The sequence below is a fragment of the Triturus cristatus genome, chromosome 8 (genome assembly GCF_964204655.1).
Source record: "Triturus cristatus chromosome 8, aTriCri1.1, whole genome shotgun sequence".
NCBI lineage: Eukaryota > Metazoa > Chordata > Amphibia > Caudata > Salamandridae > Triturus > Triturus cristatus.
In genome coordinates this window covers 54,900,501-54,922,613 of record NC_140591.1, presented here as the reverse complement: position 1 = coordinate 54,922,613, position 22,113 = coordinate 54,900,501, and the positions used below count along the sequence as shown (strand labels likewise).

Genomic DNA, 22,113 nt, shown 5'->3' with positions numbered 1-22,113 from the left:
CTCTTGTCTGCATCAGCTTCCACTTCTCCTTGAACACAGATTTCAGTATTCAGATGACATAGCTTACCTACTCAGGCCAAATACCTCTGTGTAATATGGTGCTAGTCCATTCAGAGTAAAAAACAAAAGCTACCTAACCTGGATCCGAAAAATGCTATTTACCTATTGCACCCGTTAACTGATGAATGATACAGGACATCTTAAAACATAGCTCTAGCATGAGGTTGAGCATCTATTTTCTTTGGAAGTTTAAAAGAAAGGATGAAGACCCAAACTACCAGCAGGCTGAAATAGCTCAGTTGGGAGAGCGTTAGACTGAAGATCTAAAGGTCCCTGGTTCAATCCCGGGTTTCGGCACAATTTCAACTTCTGCTTTTCATGTCACAAAAGCTGTTTGGAGTTAAATCAACACTCTTCTTTATCAAAACCTTTTATCAATCTGATCAACAACACAATCAATTCAACATATTATTTACTTTCTGTCTTCCTTTCAAACTTGCTTCCACCTCTCTTGTATTCAACTATGCCGCATTTATTTGCAACTTCTTGCTTTATTTTAAAGTAAAGCTTTGCCTGCATCAGCCTCCAATTCCCCTTATACAAAACTGTCAGTAGTCAGATGACATAGCTTGTACACCCTGGCCATATAGGTCTGTGTTTCAGAGTATAAGTCAATTCAGAGTTTAGAAAAAAAAATTCTACCTACCTTGTCCCCTAAAAAGGATATTCACTCATCAGACCAAGTTACCTGCTGAATGATACTGGACACTTTAACACATAACTATAAACGAAAATAGAATGACCAGGTTCTGTATGTATCGTCTACAATTATTAATAATACATCAGGAGGCCACAGGGACTTGTTGGCTGAAATATCTCAGTTGGGAGATCGTTAGACTGAAGAGCTTAAGGTACCTGATTCAATCCTGACTTTCAGCACAGTGCGAGGGGATCCTACATTCTTGCAAAATATTTCTTGAAATCAGCTCTAGGTTTTTTTTTCTTTATTTCTCAAAATATTTTATCAACTGATCAACAACATGATAACTTCAACAAAAAGTTGTCTTTCTGTCCTCCTTCTAAACTTGCTTCCACCTCTCTTGCCATCAGCTTTGATGACGAATTTATCCCATTTTATACTTTTTTCAAAGCAAACTCTTGTCTGCATCAGCTTTCACTTCTCCTTGAACAAAGTTGTCAGTATTGAGATGACATAGCTTACCTACTCAGGCGACATACGTCTGTGTAATACAGTGCTGGTCCACTTAGAGTTTTAAAAGAAAAACGACCTAACATTTATCCCAAAAACGCTACTCACCCATTTCACCAGTTAGCTGCTGAACAATGCAGGACACATTAAAACACAGCTCTAACCTCAGATTGAAAATCCAGGTTCTGCATCTCTGTTCTGGGATTGTTCAAAAAAAGAGGCTGAATGCTATAGCTGCTGGCAGGCCGAAATAGCTCAGTTGGGAGAGCGTTAGACTGAAGATCCAAAGGTCCCTGGTTCGATCCCGTGTTTCGGCACATTTTGAACTTCTGCTTTGCATGCCACAAAGACTATTTTGAGTCAACTCATATTGACTTTGTTTATAATGATCAAAACCTTTTATCAAGATAATCGACAATACAATTAATTCAACATATTATTTACTTTCTGTCTTTCTTTCAAACTTGCTTCCACCTCTCTTGTATTCAACTTTGCCTCCTTTATTTCCCAATTCTTCCTTTAATTGAAAGTAAAGCTTTGCCTGCATCAGCCTCCAGTTCCCCTTATACAAAACTGTTAGTAGTCAGATGACCTAGCTTGCCGACCCTCGCCATATAGGTCTGTGTTTCTGAGTATAAGTCCATTCATAGTTTACAAACATCATCTAACTAACTTGGCTCCTAAAAAGGCAATTCACCCATCAGACCAATTTAGCTACTGAATAATACTGGACAATTTAACACATAACTGCACATGCAGATAGAGTGACCAGGTTCTGCATTTTTCTTTAACAATTATAAAAAATACAACAGAAAGCAAAAATTGCCAGCTGGATGAAATAGCTCAGTTGGGAGAGCAGTAGACTGAAGATCTAAAGGTCCCTGGTTCAATCCCGGGTTTAGGCACATTTTGAACTTCTGCTTTGCATGCCACAAATGCTATTTGGAGTCAACTCATATTGACGTTGTTTATAATGATCAAAACCTTTTATCAAGCTGATCGATAAGACAACCATTTCAACATATTTTTTCATTCTGTCTTTCTGTCAAACTTGCTTCCACCTCTCTTGTATTCAACTTTACCTGCTTTATTTGCCAATTCTTCCTTTAATTGAAAGTAAAGCTTTGCCTGCATCAGCCTCGAGTTCCCCTTATACAAAACTGTTAGTAGTCAGATGACCTAGTTTGCCTACCCTCGCCATATAGGTCTGTGTGTCTGAGTATAAGTCCATTCATAGTTTACAAACATCTTCTAACTAACTTGGCTCCTAAAAAGGAAATTCACCCATCAGACCAATTTAGCTGCTGAATAATATTGGACAATTTAACACATAACTGCACATGCAGATAGAATGACCAGGGTCTGCATTTATCTTTAACAATTATCAAAAATACAACAGAAAGCCAAAATGGCCAGCTGGATGAAATAGCTCAGTTGGGAGAGTGTTAGATTGAAAATCTAAAAGTCCCTTGTTCAATGCTGGGTTTCGGAAAAGTCTGAGAGGTTTCTTGCTTCTCACAAAATATTTCTTGGTATCAGCTCAAGTTTTTCTTTCTTTATTTATCAAAATATTTGATCAACTGATCGACAACATGATCAATTCAACATAGAATTGTCTTTCTGTCCTCCTTCTAAATTTGCTTCCACCTCTCTTGCATTCAGCTTCGACTACAAATGTTTCCTATTTCATGCTTTTTTGTAAAGTAAACTCTTGTCTGCATCAGCTTCCACTTCTCCTTGAACACAGATTTCAGTATTCAGATGACATAGCTTACCTACTCAGGCCAAATACCTCTGTGTAATATGGTGCTAGTCCATTCAGAGTAAAAAACAAAAGCTACCTAACCTGGATCCGAAAAATGCTATTTACCTATTGCACCCGTTAACTGATGAATGATACAGGACATCTTAAAACATAGCTCTAGCATGAGGTTGAGCATCTATTTTCTTGGGAAGTTTAAAAGAAAGGATGAAGACCCAAACTACCAGCAGGCCGAAATAGCTCAGTTGGGAGAGCGTTAGACTGAAGATCTAAAGGTCCCTGGTTCAATCCCGGGTTTCGGCACAATTTCAACTTCTGCTTTTCATGTCACAAAAGCTGTTTGGAGTTAAATCAACGCTCTTCTTTATCAAAACCTTTTATCAATCTGATCAACAACACAATCAATTCAACATATTATTTACTTTCTGTCTTCCTTTCAAACTTGCTTCCACCTCTCTTGTATTCAACTATGCCTCATTTATTTGCAACTTCTTGCTTTATTTTAAAGTAAAGCTTTGCCTGCATCAGCCTCCAATTCCCCATATACAAAACTGTCAGTAGTCAGATGACATAGCTTGTACACCCTGGCCATATAGGTCTGTGTTTCAGAGTATAAGTCAATTCAGAGTTTAGAAAAAAAAATTCTACCTACCTTGTCCCCTAAAAAGGATATTCACTCATCAGACCAAGTTACCTGCTGAATGATACTGGACACTTTAACACATAACTATAAACGAAAATAGAATGACCAGGTTCTGTATGTATCGTCTACAATTATTAATAATACATCAGGAGGCCACAGGCACTTGTTGGCTGAAATATCTCAGTTGGGAGATCGTTAGACTGAAGAGCTTAAGGTACCTGATTCAATCCTGATTTTCAGCACAGTGCGAGGGGATCCTACATTCTTGCAAAATATTTCTTGAAATCAGCTCTAGTTTTTTTTTCTTTATTTCTCAAAATATTTTATCAACTGATCAACAACATGATAACTTCAACAAAAAGTTGTCTTTCTGTCCTCCTTCTAAACTTGCTTCCACCTCTCTTGCCATCAACTTTGATGACGAATTTATCCCATTTTATACTTTTTTCAAAGTAAACTCTTGTCTGCATCAGCTTTCACTTCTCCTTGAACAAAGTTGTCAGTATTGAGATGACATAGCTTACCTACTCAGGCGACATACGTCTGTGTAATACAGTGCTGGTCCACTCAGAGTTTTAAAAGAAAAACAACCTAACATTTATCCCAAAAACGCTACTCACCCATTTCACCAGTTAGATGCTGAACAATGCAGGACACATTAAAACACAGCTCTAACCTCAGATTGAAAATCCAGGTTCTGCATCTCTGTTCTGGGATTGTTCAAAAAAAGAGGCTGAATACTATAGCTGCTGGCAGGCCGAAATAGCTCAGTTGGGAGAGTGTTAGACTGAAGATCTAAAGGTCCCTGGTTCGATCCCGGGTTTCGGCACATTTTGAACTTCTGCTTTGCATGCCACAAAGACTATTTTGAGTCAACTCATATTGACTTTGTTTATAATGATCAAAACCTTTTATCAAGATAATCGACAATACAATTAATTCAACATATTATTTACTTTCTGTCTTTCTTTCAAACTTGCTTCCACCTCTCTTGTATTCAACTTTGCCTCCTTTATTTCCCAATTCTTCCTTTAATTGAAAGTAAAGCTTTGCCTGCATCAGCCTCCAGTTCCCCTTATACAAAACTGTTAGTAGTCAGATGACCTAGCTTGCCGACCCTCGCCATATAGGTCTGTGTTTCTGAGTATAAGTCCATTCATAGTTTACAAACATCATCTAACTAACTTGGCTCCTAAAAAGGAAATTCACCCATCAGACCAATTTAGCTACTGAATAATACTGGACAATTTAACACATAACTGCACATGCAGATAGAGTGACCAGGTTCTGCATTTATCTTTAACAATTATAAAAAATACAACAGAAAGCCAAAATTGCCAGCTGGATGAAATAGCTCAGTTGGGAGAGCAGTAGACTGAAGATCTAAAGGTCCCTGGTTCAATCCCGGGTTTAGGCACATTTTGAACTTCTGCTTTGCATGCCACAAATGCTATTTGGAGTCAACTCATATTGACGTTGTTTATAATGATCAAAACCTTTTATCAAGCTGATCGATAAGACAACCATTTCAACATATTTTTTACATTCTGTCTTTCTGTCAAACTTGCTTCCACCTCTCTTGTATTCAACTTTACCTGCTTTATTTGCCAATTCTTCCTTTAATTGAAAGTAAAGCTTTGCCTGCATCAGCCTCGAGTTCCCCTTATACAAAACTGTTAGTAGTCAGATGACCTAGTTTGCCTACCCTCGCCATATAGGTCTGTGTCTCTGAGTATAAGTCCATTCATAGTTTACAAACATCTTCTAACTAACTTGGCTCCTAAAAAGGAAATTCACCCATCAGACCAATTTAGCTGCTGAATAATATTGGACAATTTAACACATAACTGCACATGCAGATAGAATGACCAGGGTCTGCATTTATCTTTAACAATTATCAAAAATACAACAGAAAGCCAAAATGGCCAGCTGGATGAAATAGCTCAGTTAGGAGAGTGTTAGATTGAAAATCTAAAAGTCCCTTGTTCAACGCTGGGTTTCGGAAAAGTCTGAGAGGTTTCTTGCTTCTCACAAAATATTTCTTGGTATCAGCTCAAGTTTTTCTTTCTTTATTTATCAAAATATTTGATCAACTGACCGACAACATGATCAATTCAACATAGAATTGTCTTTCTGTCCTCCTTCTAAATTTGCTTCCACCTCTCTTGCATTCAGCTTCGACTACAAATGTTTCCTATTTCATGCTTTTTTGTAAAGTAAACTCTTGTCTGCATCAGCTTCCACTTCTCCTTGAACACAGATTTCAGTATTCAGATGACATAGCTTACCTACTCAGGCCAAATACCTCTGTGTAATATGGTGCTAGTCCATTCAGAGTAAAAAACAAAAGCTACCTAACCTGGATCCGAAAAATGCTATTTACCTATTGCACCCGTTAACTGATGAATGATACAGGACATCTTAAAACATAGCTCTAGCATGAGGTTGAGCATCTATTTTCTTGGGAAGTTTAAAAGAAAGGATGAAGACCCAAACTACCAGCAGGCTGAAATAGCTCAGTTGGGAGTGCGTTAGACTGAAGATCTAAAGGTCCCTGGTTCAATCCCGGGTTTCGGCACAATTTCAACTTCTGCTTTTCATGTCACAAAAGCTGTTTGGAGTTAAATCAACACTCTTCTTTATCAAAACCTTTTATCAATCTGATCAACAACACAATCAATTCAACATATTATTTACTTTCTGTCTTCCTTTCAAACTTGCTTCCACCTCTCTTGTATTCAACTATGCCGCATTTATTTGCAACTTCTTGCTTTATTTTAAAGTAAAGCTTTGCCTGCATCAGCCTCCAATTCCCCTTATACAAAACTGTCAGTAGTCAGATGACATAGCTTGTACACCCTGGCCATATAGGTCTGTGTTTCAGAGTATAAGTCAATTCAGAGTTTAGAAAAAAAAATTCTACCTACCTTGTCCCCTAAAAAGGATATTCACTCATCAGACCAAGTTACCTGCTGAATGATACTGGACACTTTAACACATAACTATAAACGAAAATAGAATGACCAGGTTCTGTATGTATCGTCTACAATTATTAATAATACATCAGGAGGCCACAGGGACTTGTTGGCTGAAATATCTCAGTTGGGAGATCGTTAGACTGAAGAGCTTAAGGTACCTGATTCAATCCTGACTTTCAGCACAGTGCGAGGGGATCCTACATTCTTGCAAAATATTTCTTGAAATCAGCTCTATTTTTTTTTTCTTTATTTCTCAAAATATTTTATCAACTGATCAACAACATGATAACTTCAACAAAAAGTTGTCTTTCTGTCCTCCTTCTAAACTTGCTTCCACCTCTCTTGCCATCAACTTTGATGACGAATTTATCCCATTTTATACTTTTTTCAAAGTAAACACTTGTCTGCATCAGCTTTCACTTCTCCTTGAACAAAGTTGTCAGTATTGAGATGACATAGCTTACCTACTCAGGCGACATACGTCTGTGTAATACAGTGCTGGTCCACTCAGAGTTTTAAAAGAAAAACGACCTAACATTTATCCCAAAAACGCTACTCACCCATTTCACCAGTTAGCTGCTGAACAATGCAGGACACATTAAAACACAGTTCTAACCTCAGATTGAAAATCCAGGTTCTGCATCTCTGTTCTGGGATTGTTCAAAAAAAGAGGCTGAATACTATAGCTGCTGGCAGGCCGAAATAGCTCAGTTGGGAGAGAGTTAGACTGAAGATCTAAAGGTCCCTGGTTCGATCCCGGGTTTCGGCACATTTTGAACTTCTGCTTTGCATGCCACAAAGACTATTTTGAGTCAACTCATATTGACTTTGTTTATAATGATCAAAACCTTTTATCAAGATAATCGACAATACAATTAATTCAACATATTATTTACTTTCTGTCTTTCTTTCAAACTTGCTTCCACCTCTCTTGTATTCAACTTTGCCTCCTTTATTTCCCAATTCTTCCTTTAATTGAAAGTAAAGCTTTGCCTGCATCAGCCTCCAGTTCCCCTTATACAAAACTGTTAGTAGTCAGATGACCTAGCTTGCCGACCCTCGCCATATAGGTCTGTGTTTCTGAGTATAAGTCCATTCATAGTTTACAAACATCATCTAACTAACTTGGCTCCTAAAAAGGAAATTCACCCATCAGACCAATTTAGCTACTGAATAATACTGGACAATTTAACACATAACTGCACATGCAGATAGAGTGACCAGGTTCTGCATTTATCTTTAACAATTATAAAAAATACAACAGAAAGCCAAAATTGCCACACTGGATGAAATAGCTCAGTTGGGAGAGCAGTAGACTGAAGATCTAAAGGTCCCTGGTTCAATCCCGGGTTTAGGCACATTTTGAACTTCTGCTTTGCATGCCACAAATGCTATTTGGAGTCAACTCATATTGACGTTGTTTATAATGATCAAAACCTTTTATCAAGCTGATCGAAAAGACAACCATTTCAACATATTTTTTACATTCTGTCTTTCTGTCAAACTTGCTTCCACCTCTCTTGTATTCAACTTTACCTGCTTTATTTGCCAATTCTTCCTTTAATTGAAAGTAAAGCTTTGCCTGCATCAGCCTCGAGTTCCCCTTATACAAAACTGTTAGTAGTCAGATGACCTAGTTTGCCTACCCTCGCCACATAGGTCTGTGTGTCTGAGTATAAGTCCATTCATAGTTTACAAACATCTTCTAACTAACTTGGCTCCTAAAAAGGAAATTCACCCATCAGACCAATTTAGCTGCTGAATAACATTGGACAATTTAACACATAACTGCACATGCAGATAGAATGACCAGGGTCTGCATTTATCTTTAACAATTATCAAAAATACAACAGAAAGCCAAAATGGCCAGCTGGATGAAATAGCTCAGTTGGGAGAGTGTTAGATTGAAAATCTAAAAGTCCCTTGTTCAATGCTGGGTTTCGGAAAAGTCTGAGAGGTTTCTTGCTTCTCACAAAATATTTCTTGGTATCAGCTCAAGTTTTTCTTTCTTTATTTATCAAAATATTTGATCAACTGATCGACAACATGATCAATTCAACATAGAATTGTCTTTCTGTCCTCCTTCTAAATTTGCTTCCACCTCTCTTGCATTCAGCTTCGACTACAAATGTTTCCTATTTCATGCTTTTTTGTAAAGTAAACTCTTGTCTGCATCAGCTTCCACTTCTCCTTGAACACAGATTTCAGTATTCAGATGACATAGCTTACCTACTCAGGCTAAATACCTCTGTGTAATATGGTGCTAGTCCATTCAGAGTAAAAAAAAAAGCTACCTAACCTGGATCCGAAAAATGCTATTTACCTATTGCACCCGTTAACTGATGAATGATACAGGACATCTTAAAACATAGCTCTAGCATGAGGTTGAGCATCTATTTTCTTGGGAAGTTTAAAAGAAAGGATGAAGACCCAAACTACCAGCAGGCCGAAATAGCTCAGTTGGGAGAGCGTTAGACTGAAGATCTAAAGGTCCCTGGTTCAATCCCGGGTTTCGGCACAATTTCAACTTCTGCTTTTCATGTCACAAAAGCTGTTTGGAGTTAAATCAACGCTCTTCTTTATCAAAACCTTTTATCAATCTGATCAACAACACAATCAATTCAACATATTATTTACTTTCTGTCTTCTTTTCAAACTTGCTTCCACCTCTCTTGTATTCAACTATGCCTCATTTATTTGAAACTTCTTGTTTTATTTTAAAGTAAAGCTTTGCCTGCATCAGCCTCCAATTCCCCTTATACAAAACTGTCAGTAGTCAGATAACATAGCTTGTACACCCTGGCCATATAGGTCTGTGTTTCAGAGTATAAGTCAATTCAGAGTTTAGAAAAAAAAATTCTACCTACATTGTCCCCTAAAAAGGATATTCACTCATCAGACCAAGTTACCTGCTGAATGATACTGGACACTTTAACTCATAACTATAAACGAAAATAGAATGACCAGGTTCTGTATGTATCGTCTACAATTATTAATAATACATCAGGAGGCCACAGGGACTTGTTGGCTGAAATATCTCAGTTGGGAGATCGTTAGACTGAAGAGCTTAAGGTACCTGATTCAATCCTGACTTTCAGCACAGTGCGAGGGGATCCTACATTCTTGCAAAATATTTCTTGAAATCAGCTCTAGGTTTTTTTTTCTTTATTTCTCAAAATATTTTATCAACTGATCAACAACATGATAACTTCAACAAAAAGTTGTCTTTCTGTCCTCCTTCTAAACTTGCTTCCACCTCTCTTGCCATCAGCTTTGATGACGAATTTATCCCATTTTATACTTTTTCAAAGCAAACTCTTGTCTGCATCAGCTTTCACTTCTCCTTGAACAAAGTTGTCAGTATTGAGATGACATAGCTTACCTACTCAGGCGACATACGTCTGTGTAATACAGTGCTGGTCCACTTAGAGTTTTAAAAGAAAAACGACCTAACATTTATCCCAAAAACGCTACTCACCCATTTCACCAGTTAGCTGCTGAACAATGCAGGACACATTAAAACACAGCTCTAACCTCAGATTGAAAATCCAGGTTCTGCATCTCTGTTCTGGGATTGTTCAAAAAAAGAGGCTGAATACTATAGCTGCTGGGAGGCCGAAATAGCTCAGTTGGGAGAGCGTTAGACTGAAGATCTAAAGGTCCCTGGTTCGATCCCGGGTTTCGGAACATTTTGAACTTCTGCTTTGCATGCCACAAAGACTATTTTGAGTCAACTCATATTGACTTTGTTTATAATGATCAAAACCTTTTATCAAGATAATCGACAATACAATTAATTCAACATATTATTTACTTTCTGTCTTTCTTTCAAACTTGCTTCCACCTCTCTTGTATTCAACTTTGCCTCCTTTATTTCCCAATTCTTCCTTTAATTGAAAGTAAAGCTTTGCCTGCATCAGCCTCCAGTTCCCCTTATACAAAACTGTTAGTAGTCAGATGACCTAGCTTGCCGACCCTCGCCATATAGGTCTGTGTTTCTGAGTATAAGTCCATTCATAGTTTACAAACATCATCTAACTAACTTGGCTCCTAAAAAGGCAATTCACCCATCAGACCAATTTAGCTACTGAATAATACTGGACAATTTAACACATAACTGCACATGCAGATAGAGTGACCAGGTTCTGCATTTTTCTTTAACAATTATAAAAAATACAACAGAAAGCAAAAATTGCCAGCTGGATGAAATAGCTCAGTTGGGAGAGCAGTAGACTGAAGATCTAAAGGTCCCTGGTTCAATCCCGGGTTTAGGCACATTTTGAACTTCTGCTTTGCATGCCACAAATGCTATTTGGAGTCAACTCATATTGACGTTGTTTATAATGATCAAAACCTTTTATCAAGCTGATCGATAAGACAACCATTTCAACATATTTTTTACATTCTGTCTTTCTGTCAAACTTGCTTCCACCTCTCTTGTATTCAACTTTACCTGCTTTATTTGCCAATTCTTCCTTTAATTGAAAGTAAAGCTTTGCCTGCATCAGCCTCGAGTTCCCCTTATACAAAACTGTTAGTAGTCAGATGACCTAGTTTGCCTACCCTCGCCATATAGGTCTGTGTGTCTGAGTATAAGTCCATTCATAGTTTACAAACATCTTCTAACTAACTTGGCTCCTAAAAAGGAAATTCACCCATCAGACCAATTTAGCTGCTGAATAATATTGGACAATTTAACACATAACTGCACATGCAGATAGAATGACCAGGGTCTGCATTTATCTTTAACAATTATCAAAAATACAACAGAAAGCCAAAATGGCCAGCTGGATGAAATAGCTCAGTTGGGAGAGTGTTAGATTGAAAATCTAAAAGTCCCTTGTTCAATGCTGGGTTTCGGAAAAGTCTGAGAGGTTTCTTGCTTCTCACAAAATATTTCTTGGTATCAGCTCAAGTTTTTCTTTCTTTATTTATCAAAATATTTGATCAACTGATCGACAACATGATCAATTCAACATAGAATTGTCTTTCTGTCCTCCTTCTAAATTTGCTTCCACCTCTCTTGCATTCAGCTTCGACTACAAATGTTTCCTATTTCATGCTTTTTTGTAAAGTAAACTCTTGTCTGCATCAGCTTCCACTTCTCCTTGAACACAGATTTCAGTATTCAGATGACATAGCTTACCTACTCAGGCCAAATACCTCTGTGTAATATGGTGCTAGTCCATTCAGAGTAAAAAACAAAAGCTACCTAACCTGGATCCGAAAAATGCTATTTACCTATTGCACCCGTTAACTGATGAATGATACAGGACATCTTAAAACATAGCTCTAGCATGAGGTTGAGCATCTATTTTCTTGGGAAGTTTAAAAGAAAGGATGAAGACCCAAACTACCAGCAGGCCGAAATAGCTCAGTTGGGAGAGCGTTAGACTGAAGATCTAAAGGTCCCTGGTTCAATCCCGGGTTTCGGCACAATTTCAACTTCTGCTTTTCATGTCACAAAAGCTGTTTGGAGTTAAATCAACGCTCTTCTTTATCAAAACCTTTTATCAATCTGATCAACAACACAATCAATTCAACATATTATTTACTTTCTGTCTTCCTTTCAAACTTGCTTCCACCTCTCTTGTATTCAACTATGCCTCATTTATTTGCAACTTCTTGCTTTATTTTAAAGTAAAGCTTTGCCTGCATCAGCCTCCAATTCCCCTTATACAAAACTGTCAGTAGTCAGATGACATAGCTTGTACACCCTGGCCATATAGGTCTGTGTTTCAGAGTATAAGTCAATTCAGAGTTTAGAAAAAAAAATTCTACCTACCTTGTCCCCTAAAAAGGATATTCACTCATCAGACCAAGTTACCTGCTGAATGATACTGGACACTTTAACACATAACTATAAACGAAAATAGAATGACCAGGTTCTGTATGTATCGTCTACAATTATTAATAATACATCAGGAGGCCACAGGGACTTGTTGGCTGAAATATCTCAGTTGGGAGATCGTTAGACTGAAGAGCTTAAGGTACCTGATTCAATCCTGACTTTCAGCACAGTGCGAGGGGATCCTACATTCTTGCAAAATATTTCTTGAAATCAGCTCTAGTTTTTTTTTCTTTATTTCTCAAAATATTTTATCAACTGATCAACAACATGATAACTTCAACAAAAAGTTGTCTTTCTGTCCTCCTTCTAAACTTGCTTCCACCTCTCTTGCCATCAACTTTGATGACGAATTTATCCCATTTTATACTTTTTTCAAAGTAAACTCTTGTCTGCATCAGCTTTCACTTCTCCTTGAACAAAGTTGTCAGTATTGAGATGACATAGCTTACCTACTCAGGCGACATACGTCTGTGTAATACAGTGCTGGTCCACTCAGAGTTTTAAAAGAAAAACAACCTAACATTTATCCCAAAAACGCTACTCACCCATTTCACCAGTTAGCTGCTGAACAATGCAGGACACATTAAAACACAGCTCTAACCTCAGATTGAAAATCCAGGTTCTGCATCTCTGTTCTGGGATTGTTCAAAAAAAGAGGCTGAATACTATAGCTGCTGGCAGGCCGAAATAGCTCAGTTGGGAGAGTGTTAGACTGAAGATCTAAAGGTCCCTGGTTCGATCCCGGGTTTCGGCACATTTTGAACTTCTGCTTTGCATGCCACAAAGACTATTTTGAGTCAACTCATATTGACTTTGTTTATAATGATCAAAACCTTTTATCAAGATAATCGACAATACAATTAATTCAACATATTATTTACTTTCTGTCTTTCTTTCAAACTTGCTTCCACCTCTCTTGTATTCAACTTTGCCTCCTTTATTTCCCAATTCTTCCTTTAATTGAAAGTAAAGCTTTGCCTGCATCAGCCTCCAGTTCCCCTTATACAAAACTGTTAGTAGTCAGATGACCTAGCTTGCCGACCCTCGCCATATAGGTCTGTGTTTCTGAGTATAAGTCCATTCATAGTTTACAAACATCATCTAACTAACTTGGCTCCTAAAAAGGAAATTCACCCATCAGACCAATTTAGCTACTGAATAATACTGGACAATTTAACACATAACTGCACATGCAGATAGAGTGACCAGGTTCTGCATTTATCTTTAACAATTATAAAAAATACAACAGAAAGCCAAAATTGCCAGCTGGATGAAATAGCTCAGTTGGGAGAGCAGTAGACTGAAGATCTAAAGGTCCCTGGTTCAATCCCGGGTTTAGGCACATTTTGAACTTCTGCTTTGCATGCCACAAATGCTATTTGGAGTCAACTCATATTGACGTTGTTTATAATGATCAAAACCTTTTATCAAGCTGATCGATAAGACAACCATTTCAACATATTTTTTACATTCTGTCTTTCTGTCAAACTTGCTTCCACCTCTCTTGTATTCAACTTTACCTGCTTTATTTGCCAATTCTTCCTTTAATTGAAAGTAAAGCTTTGCCTGCATCAGCCTCGAGTTCCCCTTATACAAAACTGTTAGTAGTCAGATGACCTAGTTTGCCTACCCTCGCCATATAGGTCTGTGTCTCTGAGTATAAGTCCATTCATAGTTTACAAACATCTTCTAACTAACTTGGCTCCTAAAAAGGAAATTCACCCATCAGACCAATTTAGCTGCTGAATAATATTGGACAATTTAACACATAACTGCACATGCAGATAGAATGACCAGGGTCTGCATTTATCTTTAACAATTATCAAAAATACAACAGAAAGCCAAAATGGCCAGCTGGATGAAATAGCTCAGTTGGGAGAGTGTTAGATTGAAAATCTAAAAGTCCCTTGTTCAATGCTGGGTTTCGGAAAAGTCTGAGAGGTTTCTTGCTTCTCACAAAATATTTCTTGGTATCAGCTCAAGTTTTTCTTTCTTTATTTATCAAAATATTTGATCAACTGACCGACAACATGATCAATTCAACATAGAATTGTCTTTCTGTCCTCCTTCTAAATTTGCTTCCACCTCTCTTGCATTCAGCTTCGACTACAAATGTTTCCTATTTCATGCTTTTTTGTAAAGTAAACTCTTGTCTGCATCAGCTTCCACTTCTCCTTGAACACAGATTTCAGTATTCAGATGACATAGCTTACCTACTCAGGCCAAATACCTCTGTGTAATATGGTGCTAGTCCATTCAGAGTAAAAAACAAAAGCTACCTAACCTGGATCCGAAAAATGCTATTTACCTATTGCACCCGTTAACTGATGAATGATACAGGACATCTTAAAACATAGCTCTAGCATGAGGTTGAGCATCTATTTTCTTGGGAAGTTTAAAAGAAAGGATGAAGACCCAAACTACCAGCAGGCCGAAATAGCTCAGTTGGGAGAGCGTTAGACTGAAGATCTAAAGGTCCCTGGTTCAATCCCGGGTTTCGGCACAATTTCAACTTCTGCTTTTCATGTCACAAAAGCTGTTTGGAGTTAAATCAACACTCTTCTTTATCAAAACCTTTTATCAATCTGATCAACAACACAATCAATTCAACATATTATTTACTTTCTGTCTTCCTTTCAAACTTGCTTCCACCTCTCTTGTATTCAACTATGCCGCATTTATTTGCAACTTCTTGCTTTATTTTAAAGTAAAGCTTTGCCTGCATCAGCCTCCAATTCCCCTTATACAAAACTGTCAGTAGTCAGATGACATAGCTTGTACACCCTGGCCATATAGGTCTGTGTTTCAGAGTATAAGTCAATTCAGAGTTTAGAAAAAAAAATTCTACCTACCTTGTCCCCTAAAAAGGATATTCACTCATCAGACCAAGTTACCTGCTGAATGATACTGGACACTTTAACACATAACTATAAACGAAAATAGAATGACCAGGTTCTGTATGTATCGTCTACAATTATTAATAATACATCAGGAGGCCACAGGGACTTGTTGGCTGAAATATCTCAGTTGGGAGATCGTTAGACTGAAGAGCTTAAGGTACCTGATTCAATCCTGACTTTCAGCACAGTGCGAGGGGATCCTACATTCTTGCAAAATATTTCTTGAAATCAGCTCTATTTTTTTTTTCTTTATTTCTCAAAATATTTTATCAACTGATCAACAACATGATAACTTCAACAAAAAGTTGTCTTTCTGTCCTCCTTCTAAACTTGCTTCCACCTCTCTTGCCATCAACTTTGATGACGAATTTATCCCATTTTATACTTTTTTCAAAGTAAACACTTGTCTGCATCAGCTTTCACTTCTCCTTGAACAAAGTTGTCAGTATTGAGATGACATAGCTTACCTACTCAGGCGACATACGTCTGTGTAATACAGTGCTGGTCCACTCAGAGTTTTAAAAGAAAAACGACCTAACATTTATCCCAAAAACGCTACTCACCCATTTCACCAGTTAGCTGCTGAACAATGCAGGACACATTAAAACACAGTTCTAACCTCAGATTGAAAATCCAGGTTCTGCATCTCTGTTCTGGGATTGTTCAAAAAAAGAGGCTGAATACTATAGCTGCTGGCAGGCCGAAATAGCTCAGTTGGGAGAGTGTTAGACTGAAGATCTAAAGGTCCCTTGTTCGATCCCGGGTTTCGGCACATTTTGAACTTCTGCTTTGCATGCCACAAAGACTATTTTGAGTCAACTCATATTGACTTTGTTTATAATGATCAAAACCTTTTATCAAGATAATCGACAATACAATTAATTCAACATATTATTTACTTTCTGTCTTTCTTTCAAACTTGCTTCCACCTCTCTTGTATTCAACTTTGCCTCCTTTATTTCCCAATTCTTCCTTTAATTGAAAGTAAAGCTTTGCCTGCATCAGCCTCCAGTTCCCCTTATACAAAACTGTTAGTAGTCAGATGACCTAGCTTGCCGACCCTCGCCATATAGGTCTGTGTTTCTGAGTATAAGTCCATTCATAGTTTACAAACATCATCTAACTAACTTGGCTCCTAAAAAGGAAATTCACCCATCAGACCAATTTAGCTACTGAATAATACTGGACAATTTAACACATAACTGCACATGCAGATAGAGTGACCAGGTTCTGCATTTATCTTTAACAATTATAAAAAATACAACAGAAAGCCAAAATTGCCACACTGGATGAAATAGCTCAGTTGGGAGAGCAGTAGACTGAAGATCTAAAGGTCCCTGGTTCAATCCCGGGTTTAGGCACATTTTGAACTTCTGCTTTGCATGCCACAAATGCTATTTGGAGTCAACTCATATTGACGTTGTTTATAATGATCAAAACCTTTTATCAAGCTGATCGAAAAGACAACCATTTCAACATATTTTTTACATTCTGTCTTTCTGTCAAACTTGCTTCCACCTCTCTTGTATTCAACTTTACCTGCTTTATTTGCCAATTCTTCCTTTAATTGAAAGTAAAGCTTTGCCTGCATCAGCCTCGAGTTCCCCTTATACAAAACTGTTAGTAGTCAGATGACCTAGTTTGCCTACCCTCGCCACATAGGTCTGTGTGTCTGAGTATAAGTCCATTCATAGTTTACAAACATCTTCTAACTAACTTGGCTCCTAAAAAGGAAATTCACCCATCAGACCAATTTAGCTGCTGAATAACATTGGACAATTTAACACATAACTGCACATGCAGATAGAATGACCAGGGTCTGCATTTATCTTTAACAATTATCAAAAATACAACAGAAAGCCAAAATGGCCAGCTGGATGAAATAGCTCAGTTGGGAGAGTGTTAGATTGAAAATCTAAAAGTCCCTTGTTCAATGCTGGGTTTCGGAAAAGTCTGAGAGGTTTCTTGCTTCTCACAAAATATTTCTTGGTATCAGCTCAAGTTTTTCTTTCTTTATTTATCAAAATATTTGATCAACTGATCGACAACATGATCAATTCAACATAGAATTGTCTTTCTGTCCTCCTTCTAAATTTGCTTCCACCTCTCTTGCATTCAGCTTCGACTACAAATGTTTCCTATTTCATGCTTTTTTGTAAAGTAAACTCTTGTCTGCATCAGCTTCCACTTCTCCTTGAACACAGATTTCAGTATTCAGATGACATAGCTTACCTACTCAGGCCAAATACCTCTGTGTAATATGGTGCTAGTCCATTCAGAGTAAAAAAAAAAGCTACCTAACCTGGATCCGAAAAATGCTATTTACCTATTGCACCCGTTAACTGATGAATGATACAGGACATCTTAAAACATAGCTCTAGCATGAGGTTGAGCATCTATTTTCTTGGGAAGTTTAAAAGAAAGGATGAAGACCCAAACTAACAGCAGGCCGAAATAGCTCAGTTGGGAGAGTGTTAGACTGAAGATCTAAAGGTCCCTGGTTCAATCCCGGGTTTCGGCACAATTTCAACTTCTGCTTTTCAGTCACAAAAGCTGTTTGGAGTTAAATCAACGCTCTTCTTTATCAAAACCTTTTATCAATCTGATCAACAACACAATCAATTCAACATATTATTTACTTTCTGTCTTCTTTTCAAACTTGCTTCCACCTCTCTTGTATTCAACTATGCCTCATTTATTTGAAACTTCTTGCTTTATTTTAAAGTAAAGCTTTGCCTGCATCAGCCTCCAATTCCCCTTATACAAAACTGTCAGTAGTCAGATGACATAGCTTGTACACCCTGGCCATATAGGTCTGTGTTTCAGAGTATAAGTCAATTCAGAGTTTAGAAAAAAAAATTCTACCTACCTTGTCCCCTAAAAAGGATATTCACTCATCAAACCAAGTTACCTGCTGAATGATACTGGACACTTTAACACATAACTATAAACGAAAATAGAATGACCAGGTTCTGTATGTATCGTCTACAATTATTAATAATACATCAGGAGGCCACAGGGACTTGTTGGCTGAAATATCTCAGTTGGGAGATCGTTAGACTGAAGAGCTTAAGGTACCTGATTCAATCCTGACTTTCAGCACAGTGCGAGGGGATCCTACATTCTTGCAAAATATTTCTTGAAATCAGCTCTATTTTTTTTTTCTTTATTTCTCAAAATATTTTATCAACTGATCAACAACATGATAACTTCAACAAAAAGTTGTCTTTCTGTCCTCCTTCTAAACTTGCTTCCACCTCTCTTGCCATCAACTTTGATGACGAATTTATCCCATTTTATACTTTTTTCAAAGTAAACACTTGTCTGCATCAGCTTTCACTTCTCCTTGAACAAAGTTGTCAGTATTGAGATGACATAGCTTACCTACTCAGGCGACATACGTCTGTGTAATACAGTGCTGGTCCACTCAGAGTTTTAAAAGAAAAACGACCTAACATTTATCCCAAAAACGCTACTCACCCATTTCACCAGTTAGCTGCTGAACAATGCAGGACACATTAAAACACAGTTCTAACCTCAGATTGAAAATCCAGGTTCTGCATCTCTGTTCTGGGATTGTTCAAAAAAAGAGGCTGAATTCTATAGCTGCTGGCAGGCTGAAATAGCTCAGTTGGGAGAGTGTTAGACTGAAGATCTAAAGGTCCCTGGTTCGATCCCGGGTTTCGGCACATTTTGAACTTCTGCTTTGCATGCCACAAAGACTATTTTGAGTCAACTCATATTGACTTTGTTTATAATGATCAAAACCTTTTATCAAGATAATCGACAATACAATTAATTCAACATATTATTTACTTTCTGTCTTTCTTTCAAACTTGCTTCCACCTCTCTTGTATTCAACTTTGCCTCCTTTATTTCCCAATTCTTCCTTTAATTGAAAGTAAAGCTTTGCCTGCATCAGCCTCCAGTTCCCCTTATACAAAACTGTTAGTAGTCAGATGACCTAGCTTGCCGACCCTCGCCATATAGGTCTGTGTTTCTGAGTATAAGTCCATTCATAGTTTACAAACATCATCTAACTAACTTGGCTCCTAAAAAGGAAATTCACCCATCAGACCAATTTAGCTACTGAATAATACTGGACAATTTAACACATAACTGCACATGCAGATAGAGTGACCAGGTTCTGCATTTATCTTTAACAATTATAAAAAATACAACAGAAAGCCAAAATTGCCACACTGGATGAAATAGCTCAGTTGGGAGAGCAGTAGACTGAAGATCTAAAGGTCCCTGGTTCAATCCCGGGTTTAGGCACATTTTGAACTTCTGCTTTGCATGCCACAAATGCTATTTGGAGTCAACTCATATTGACGTTGTTTATAATGATCAAAACCTTTTATCAAGCTGATCGAAAAGACAACCATTTCAACATATTTTTTACATTCTGTCTTTCTGTCAAACTTGCTTCCACCTCTCTTGTATTCAACTTTACCTGCTTTATTTGCCAATTCTTCCTTTAATTGAAAGTAAAGCTTTGCCTGCAACAGCCTCGAGTTCCCCTTATACAAAACTGTTAGTAGTCAGATGACCTAGTTTGCCTACCCTCGCCACATAGGTCTGTGTGTCTGAGTATAAGTCCATTCATAGTTTACAAACATCTTCTAACTAACTTGGCTCCTAAAAAGGAAATTCACCCATCAGACCAATTTAGCTGCTGAATAACATTGGACAATTTAACACATAACTGCACATGCAGATAGAATGACCAGGGTCTGCATTTATCTTTAACAATTATCAAAAATACAACAGAAAGCCAAAATGGCCAGCTGGATGAAATAGCTCAGTTGGGAGAGTGTTAGATTGAAAATCTAAAAGTCCCTTGTTCAATGCTGGGTTTCGGAAAAGTCTGAGAGGTTTCTTGCTTCTCACAAAATATTTCTTGGTATCAGCTCAAGTTTTTCTTTCTTTATTTATCAAAATATTTGATCAACTGATCGACAACATGATCAATTCAACATAGAATTGTCTTTCTGTCCTCCTTCTAAATTTGCTTCCACCTCTCTTGCATTCAGCTTCGACTACAAATGTTTCCTATTTCATGCTTTTTTGTAAAGTAAACTCTTGTCTGCATCAGCTTCCACTTCTCCTTGAACACAGATTTCAGTATTCAGATGACATAGCTTACCTACTCAGGCCAAATACCTCTGTGTAATATGGTGCTAGTCCATTCAGAGTAAAAAACAAAAGCTACCTAACCTGGATCCGAAAAATGCTATTTACCTATTGCACCCGTTAACTGATGAATGATACAGGACATCTTAAAACATAGCTCTAGCATGAGGTTGAGCATCTATTTTCTTGGGAAGTTTAAAAGAAAGGATGAAGACCCAAACTACCAGCAGGCCGAAATAGCTCAGTTGGGAGAGCGTTAGACTGAAGATCTAAAGGTCCCTGGTTCAATCCCGGGTTTCGGCACAATTTCAACTTCTGCTTTTCATGTCACAAAAGCTGTTTGGAGTTAAATCAACGCTCTTCTTTATCAAAACCTTTTATCAATCTGATCAACAACACAATCAATTCAACATATTATTTACTTTCTGTCTTCCTTTCAAACTTGCTTCCACCTCTCTTGTATTCAACTATGCCTCATTTATTTGCAACTTCTTGCTTTATTTTAAAGTAAAGCTTTGCCTGCATCAGCCTCCAATTCCCCTTATACAAAACTGTCAGTAGTCAGATGACATAGCTTGTACACCCTGGCCATATAGGTCTGTGTTTCAGAGTATAAGTCAATTCAGAGTTTAGAAAAAAAAATTCTACCTACCTTGTCCCCTAAAAAGGATATTCACTCATCAGACCAAGTTACCTGCTGAATGATACTGGACACTTTAACACATAACTATAAACGAAAATAGAATGACCAGGTTCTGTATGTATCGTCTACAATTATTAATAATACATCAGGAGGCCACAGGGACTTGTTGGCTGAAATATCTCAGTTGGGAGATCGTTAGACTGAAGAGCTTAAGGTACCTGATTCAATCCTGACTTTCAGCACAGTGCGAGGGGATCCTACATTCTTGCAAAATATTTCTTGAAATCAGCTCTATTTTTTTTTCTTTATTTCTCAAAATATTTTATCAACTGATCAACAACATGATAACTTCAACAAAAAGGTGTCTTTCTGTCCTCCTTCTAAACTTGCTTCCACCTCTCTTGCCATCAACTTTGATGACGAATTTATCCCATTTTATACTTTTTTCAAAGTAAACACTTGTCTGCATCAGCTTTCACTTCTCCTTGAACAAAGTTGTCAGTATTGAGATGACATAGCTTACCTACTCAGGCGACATACGTCTGTGTAATACAGTGCTGGTCCACTCAGAGTTTTAAAAGAAAAACGACCTAACATTTATCCCAAAAACGCTACTCACCCATTTCACCAGTTAGCTGCTGAACAATGCAGGACACATTAAAACACAGTTCTAACCTCAGATTGAAAATCCAGGTTCTGCATCTCTGTTCTGGGATTGTTCAAAAAAAGAGGCTGAATACTATAGCTGCTGGCAGGCTGAAATAGCTCAGTTGGGAGAGTGTTAGACTGAAGATCTAAAGGTCCCTGGTTCGATCCCGGGTTTCGGCACATTTTGAACTTCTGCTTTGCATGCCACAAAGACTATTTTGAGTCAACTCATATTGACTTTGTTTATAATGATCAAAACCTTTTATCAAGATAATCGACAATACAATTAATTCAACATATTATTTACTTTCTGTCTTTCTTTCAAACTTGCTTCCACCTCTC

At 37.6% G+C, this 22,113-nt stretch overlaps 9 non-coding genes across 9 annotated transcripts; all 9 read left to right on the top strand.

Moving 5' to 3' along the window:
- Positions 1-284: 284 nt before the first annotated feature.
- Positions 285-357, top strand: TRNAF-GAA (transfer RNA phenylalanine (anticodon GAA)). The gene has a single exon. It is a non-coding gene; the product is annotated as a tRNA-Phe (tRNA).
- Positions 358-3,202: 2,845 nt separating this feature from the next.
- On the top strand, positions 3,203-3,275 carry TRNAF-GAA (transfer RNA phenylalanine (anticodon GAA)). The gene has a single exon. It is a non-coding gene; the product is annotated as a tRNA-Phe (tRNA).
- Positions 3,276-4,371: 1,096 nt separating this feature from the next.
- TRNAF-GAA (transfer RNA phenylalanine (anticodon GAA)) lies at positions 4,372-4,444 on the top strand. The gene has a single exon. It is a non-coding gene; the product is annotated as a tRNA-Phe (tRNA).
- Positions 4,445-9,038: 4,594 nt separating this feature from the next.
- Positions 9,039-9,111, top strand: TRNAF-GAA (transfer RNA phenylalanine (anticodon GAA)). The gene has a single exon. It is a non-coding gene; the product is annotated as a tRNA-Phe (tRNA).
- A 2,845-nt stretch (positions 9,112-11,956) lies between these two features.
- Positions 11,957-12,029, top strand: TRNAF-GAA (transfer RNA phenylalanine (anticodon GAA)). Its single transcript has one exon. It is a non-coding gene; the product is annotated as a tRNA-Phe (tRNA).
- A 1,096-nt stretch (positions 12,030-13,125) lies between these two features.
- On the top strand, positions 13,126-13,198 carry TRNAF-GAA (transfer RNA phenylalanine (anticodon GAA)). The gene has a single exon. It is a non-coding gene; the product is annotated as a tRNA-Phe (tRNA).
- A 1,676-nt stretch (positions 13,199-14,874) lies between these two features.
- On the top strand, positions 14,875-14,947 carry TRNAF-GAA (transfer RNA phenylalanine (anticodon GAA)). The gene has a single exon. It is a non-coding gene; the product is annotated as a tRNA-Phe (tRNA).
- Positions 14,948-17,792: 2,845 nt separating this feature from the next.
- On the top strand, positions 17,793-17,865 carry TRNAF-GAA (transfer RNA phenylalanine (anticodon GAA)). Its single transcript has one exon. It is a non-coding gene; the product is annotated as a tRNA-Phe (tRNA).
- Positions 17,866-20,710: 2,845 nt separating this feature from the next.
- Positions 20,711-20,783, top strand: TRNAF-GAA (transfer RNA phenylalanine (anticodon GAA)). Its single transcript has one exon. It is a non-coding gene; the product is annotated as a tRNA-Phe (tRNA).
- The last annotated feature ends 1,330 nt before the right edge of the window (positions 20,784-22,113 follow it).